Consider the following 6,320-nt stretch of genomic DNA (forward strand, 5'->3'; position numbering starts at 1 on the left):
CAAAGACAAGGTTTCTAAAGCCAAGTTCTCTCTCTGTCGGTAAGCTCCACATAACATGATCTCCAATAGTTTTTAACACCTCATTTTAAAGCAAATAGTAGAATTACTGAATAAAGTAGCCAAGTGATGGAGACCGTGTGGCACCAATGCCCTCCTGTGCAGCTCAGTCAGGAGCAAGATGGGGAGGTGGGCTTCCCCAGCGACTCCAAATTAGCTCCAACTTCTTCATGTTTGGTCAGTCACTTCTGCTTACAGTAATCAGACTGAACAACTGTTACTTTAGGTTGCTTTAGGATCACCCACTTGGGGAGAATATGGCTTTAAATAGTTCTTGAATAAAGTACAGATGTTCTAGTTACCTCTGTACCTCCTGTTTGCCATTGTGTTGGCTTTATAAGTATCTGATGTATGGAAAAGTCATGTGACTTTCATGCATTCCAGAGTAGTCTATTTTTCTGTTCAGATTTAAAAAAAAATTATATATATATAAAAATATAAATATATATCTGTATTTTTAGCAAATTTATAATAGGGCAATCAAGTCAGATTTCTTCTTTTTGTATTACAGAATAATATATTAGATGCTTTCTTGGTGTTCATTTACATAGCTGATCCCCTAACCTTTTTGTTGTCGTTATTTTCTTTTGTTCTGAAAGACACCCGCAACATCCCTCCTGGAAGTCCGTCTGCGAAAGGTCACTGAGTTTGTCTGATGTTGTCATGTTTTCATATTTTCCTGTTTGTGGTACTTAAAAATAACCAGGGACTGGCTACTGAAAATAAGATGTTCCTTCTGAGAAACACAGAGTGGGCCAGACTCTCGGTTATGGCAGTGTAAATGTCAGTGAATGCCACTGGCTTCAGTGTTAGCCACAGCCTGGACTTCAGTGTTTTTCCAGATTTACATCAATTAAGCTGATAGCATAAAGAAGAGATGGGATTTAAATCTGACTGTCCTAATAATGATGATGGACTTGGGATGAGCATCAAAATTCAGGCTTTTATTTTAAGGCAGGGGCCTGATGATTCTCAGGCAAAACTCCCACCTTTGGGGGAGCTTTTCCTGGGTTAAAACAGAAGGGTCGAGACTTTCATTTCCCACTGCATTTTGGAATTTCTATTTTCAGTTCCCAACAACATCGGGAAATGAGAAAAAAATATGAGGGAATGAAAAACCTAAATGTACTTATTCAGAAAGGGACTGGATTTGGATTTGGTTATGGTAAAGTCCGTCCATGTACCTGCTTACTTAGTGATCTTCCTTGCTCCTTTATAGATGTACCATCACATAAATTGAATAAAAAGCCATGAGATTAATGTGCATCCTGAGGCTATCTCATGGCCTCTTGAAGTTTAGCACGACAGAGAGCTTCAGACCAGCTCTGTAGCTCTGCACAAACATTTCCTTTTGAATCTGCCCAGCAGTCTGGTCAGTGACCATGTTTTTTCCAAAGATGGACCTTTGGTCTTGTTAACTTTTGTTTGCTTGTGTGATTTTCTTATATGCCCACCACACTAGCCAATAAATCCAAAACCGAATTAATTTGGGAAAATATGCATTTCAAAAAGTCCAGATACCACCCGAATGAATGGAATAACCAGCAGACAGTTTTGCATAGGTGGTTATGTATCAGCAAGACCCATTTACACATGAAGGTATTAAAACTGGGTGGGATGTTTCTTTTTTTTTTTTGAAAGCAATTAATGCAATAGCCTGCCATATCTATCATCAACAATCACATAAATCCCTTCAAAAGCACCTTCCATATCAGTAAGTTTGTTTGAGCATAGTCAACAAAACCATAGAAAGCTTGTAGCCAGACCAGTCTTAAATTCTCCCCTGCAGGTAGCCCTCCCACACCATGACAGCCCTTCAGAGAAGAGATATTTTCCAGCATGTGTTTTGCACCCCATGCTGATTAGATTTAGGCTCTTGCACTGAAACTTTGTCTTGGCCAGACAAAGGAAACCTTAGGAAAACTGAAAGTCTGCATTCAGGGTGTGTATCCCCTTTGTTGCTGGTGTTACCTAAGTCACAAATAAGTGTCCTTTGACACCAATGGTAGGGTGCCACAAGTGTTCATATCTGTAAATACTACTCAGAATTTTGCTTTGCTTTGATTCTGGCTTCATCGCACAAGACCTTTTCAGTCTAGAGGCTTAGAAGAGAAAGCTTCATTTTTCTTTTTAACTAGAAATAATACTATTGATATTCTGTAGGACCGAACAAGGATTAACCTTTGACATTTTTAAGGGGGTCTTTTCAAGACTGTAGTGACACTACCTTCAAAAAATAATAATCAGGCTGGGCTCAGTACAAAGACCCACGAAACTAGAGCCTTGTGGAAGCCAGGGAGCCAAATTTGCATGAAATGCCAAATTCTTTGCTGCTGTAAGTAAAAGCCCATTGAGGTCGGCGGAGCTGTGCCCCTTTAGCCCAATAAGGAATTTGGACCCATATCTCTAAAAGCTAATGGAAAACTAAAAGCTCTGTATGACCTCAGGGATGGAGGTGTCTGTCCACAACACCTATGAGGAAACCAGTGGGGTGAGGGAATGAGAAACAGCGACAGGTCAGTGAAAGCCTGGGAAAGGAGGCAATCCTTCAGGCAAGAGGATGATAATCATGTCATCCCAATCTTGACTGAGTATCCTTCCATGTCAGCTCACTCTTTGTGGGCTTCATGCCACAAGTGGCATCCCAAACTCACAGATGACTGTCCCTACAGCAGGACCACAAGCTCAGCCACACGGTTCAACACTCAGCCCTTGGTCCAGGGACTTACTGATGTTGGAGGACACTACCGACAGATGGGCCATCGGTTACTTTTGATTGTGTCACAACCTCTGGTCCTCTTGGTAATCTACATTTAAGACCATTTTAGGATTCATCAGTTCTTCTCTACTCTCTGTATTTCATTCAGGAGCTCTGCTCATTATGCCTCTTCTTCCTGTTATGTTTCACTGCCTCTAAGTACCATGAGCCACATGTCATGCAACCACTGGGATTCATTTTGTTTATATCTGTTTTGTTGGCTTGTGGCAAAGACAGAGAACATTTTTTTTCCCCATTCTTTCTGGCTTTTTGGTGGTGGGTGCAGAAAATTGCTTTCGCATTGAAACATTCCCCACTGGTATGTTTGGGGGGGAGGGTGGGAGGAGCAGCATCTCCATGCTACTTTGAAGCCATGATACTGCAATCAGAAAGACCAGCCACAGCTACCAACCAAACTCACTTTCCAACTAGGTTAGCATTAAAAAAATATACCCCAACTTACTGCAGCAGAATCCTGCTTTCTAATCAGGCCAGTGAAGCAGTTCCTGAATGGGGAGAAAACACTTAATGAGGCACTGTTGCAAGTGCTGGTTAATAGCAACTCCATGCCCACGGAAGGATGCCGGGGCGATCTGTCACTGTGCTGCACATCACGGCTGCTCAGCATTTCACAGGGCTGGGGACCAGCCTCAGGTCTTCCTTCTCCAAAGCACAGGATGGCTGCTGGACCTGCAGAGCTCTGCCAGCCACTGGACCTGTGTAGTGGCCCGAGAGCCCTGGGCAACGACTTCCCAGTGTCCTCTCCAAAGGGCAGAGGTGAGCATCCATAGTCATTGAAAGATAAGAAAGCTGTGGGGTTCCCTTTAAAAGAAAAATGTGATATTTACCAACCAATAAAAACTGGAAAAATATACGTTTCCCGTGGCTCTGCTAGTACATGTAGATTGAATTGATTTTGTATCTGGAAACTGAAACCAACTGTGACTCAGCTTGAGAAAGGGCAGAATATGACAGATTTCTCCATTGCCCTGCACTTCAGTTATTTTTTTTAACCTGCACAATGGGGAAGCAGTGGGGAATCCAGTTCAGTGTGTCTGTAATGAAGGGCAGTGCTTCGTGCCTCTGCCCAACAGCCCAGCAGATCCTGCACGTCTTGCACAATCTCTTCATTGGGTTATATTGGATCAACCCAAGGGGCAATGCGTCGGCAGATGTTTTCTCCCCTTTTAAGCAATGTTTCAATACCCTGGCATCATGGGGTGATTACAACATTAGCCATATACTAGTGTACTTAGAGTCTTACATTTTTTGTAACTTTGATTTAGTCATTCTTTGTTGAAGTTTATTGATCTCTCCAGTTGTTTCCGTAAACAAATTATTAAAAAAAAAAAATCAGTGTCTTTATATGCATGTACTAGTATGAAACTGTGATCAATGTGTGACATTCAGAAACTGTACTGTCTTGTAAAATATGTCCAAATGTCTAAGGATTTTAAAGCAATGGTCCCTTACTACAGACTACAGAAATAAATAAAAAGGTATGGTTAAAACCAAAGCCTTTATTTGCTCTGTTTCATGGTCATATATACTGGCCAAAAATATAACTACCATCAGCTGGCACTCAGTTTCTGCTTTAGCTCATTGCAGTTGACAGCAGGTTTAGACATATGTTATTTGCTCACGGGTAAGGCCATGATTCAGGAAAGCAGTGCCGAGCTTGACACCTCCTGCTTTAAGTCTGACGGATTCAGTGCATAAACCTGTGGGCTTCAGCCCCCACCCTACATGGACAAAATCTACCTGCATCTCCCATAGCCACGGCCAGGCTCAGGGACCAGGACATGTCCCAGCTTCTCTGTGCATGGACCAGGGATGTGCGGCACACGGGGAGAGCCCTGTCACACGCCCAGTGCCTGGAAACCCGCATCTTGATCGTGCACTTGTGCAGATGCAGAACCAGTCGCAGATGGGCGAACAGCCGAGGTTTGGAGACAAAGAGCTTTGGGTGTGAAAACTAGACAAACAGGCTGATTGTGCTGCAAGTTTTGAGGCAAAAACTTGGGCTTTCTGCTAGAGCCACTGTGATTTTCTTCGCCGTTACATTAAGTAGTGGGCTGGTTAAATTATGCAAGTCATCAGAGCAAAGGTAATTCGAACTGCTCAGGAATATTTACTTTGAGTTGATTACATCACAATCTTTCTATACTGGAATGCAGTTTCTGTAAGAGCCTTCAGAGCTCTAATCCGAACCCCCTGTTTATGGAGATGTTAATTTATGGCCATTTTAAAATGTGAAAAGAACAAATAAGCACACATTTTTACCTAGACCAACCGCTTGTTTGTGTGCACAGTTCTGCACTCCATGCCCCCTTACAGGTTCCTGCACATACAAATCAAACAAAAAAGACTAAGTGCACTGTTCTACATCTTATTTTATACAGCCACCGCATTTGCAAATGGAAACCAGAAAGTTAAATGCACAAGCGGCCAAATCTCACAGAAGTCCATGCATCGCATTTTAATGGCACGTTTCTGCATTTACTTGTGTGCATTTTCAATTTAGTAAGATCTTTTTAAGAAAAATCTAAATCATCAGTTGAGTGTTTCATAACAAGCAGTGACAATGACATCTAATAAGATTAAGGCACTGAACTTGAAGGGAAGTTTACAAATGAGGAACTAGAAAGTGGAGAAATTCTTATAACATATGTCTTCCTCTTCCACTTTCTGCTAATGAGTTTTCTTGTTATTTGCCTGCCAGCCTGAGCATGCAAGTTCCTGAGCTATAGTCCAGTATCTGTAATTATACTGTCCAAGGAGGTTTTCTCTATGAATTGACTTACTTTATCAAGTCAATTAAAATAATGTCTATCTCCTGAGGCGTTGTGGTTCATTATTGCGTGCCAAATCTATAGATAGGAAATATTTTTGCCCTAGTTAACATATACTACAGAAATTTTTCTTCGCTTTGCCTAGAACCTCCACCCCACATCCCCTCAGCCATGTTACCTGCATGTGCTTTATGCCAAGACAATGCACTGACTAGCAGGCTAAAGTAAACCACAAGGCAGAAGGCCCTTGTGGAAAGCAGGATCCCTCCAGCCCACATCACCCGTGGCAGCTCAGCAGCCGCAGGTTGGTCACTGCCGGCTTGGCACCAGCCTCAGCGTTACTTCAGGCACCCGCTGCCAAACATTACCGGGGCCAACATCAGTAGATTTACGTTTCCACCAACAGCATAAAGCATTTTCCAGACTTTATGCAGATTAATGAAATGCAGCAGTTTTTTCACTTTTCTAGTCTCCTGTCTCTCATATCCTCCAGCCCATGTCCATCAGCAATAACCTCACTACCTCTTCCTCCCCACCTGGATGGATTTTCCTGTGATTATTCTTATCTAGACTGGACTAAACTAGGCACCTTTTTCTTTCTTTCTTTGTTACAAACCATCCTCTAAACCACCTACAAAACCACTATACCTGTTTTCTGAACACCCAGAGCAAGCCGATGTCTGCCTCTCACCAAGCCAGGCAACAGCCAACAA

The sequence above is a fragment of the Strix uralensis genome, chromosome 18, assembly GCF_047716275.1.
Source record: "Strix uralensis isolate ZFMK-TIS-50842 chromosome 18, bStrUra1, whole genome shotgun sequence".
NCBI classification, from domain to species: Eukaryota; Metazoa; Chordata; class Aves; order Strigiformes; family Strigidae; genus Strix; species Strix uralensis.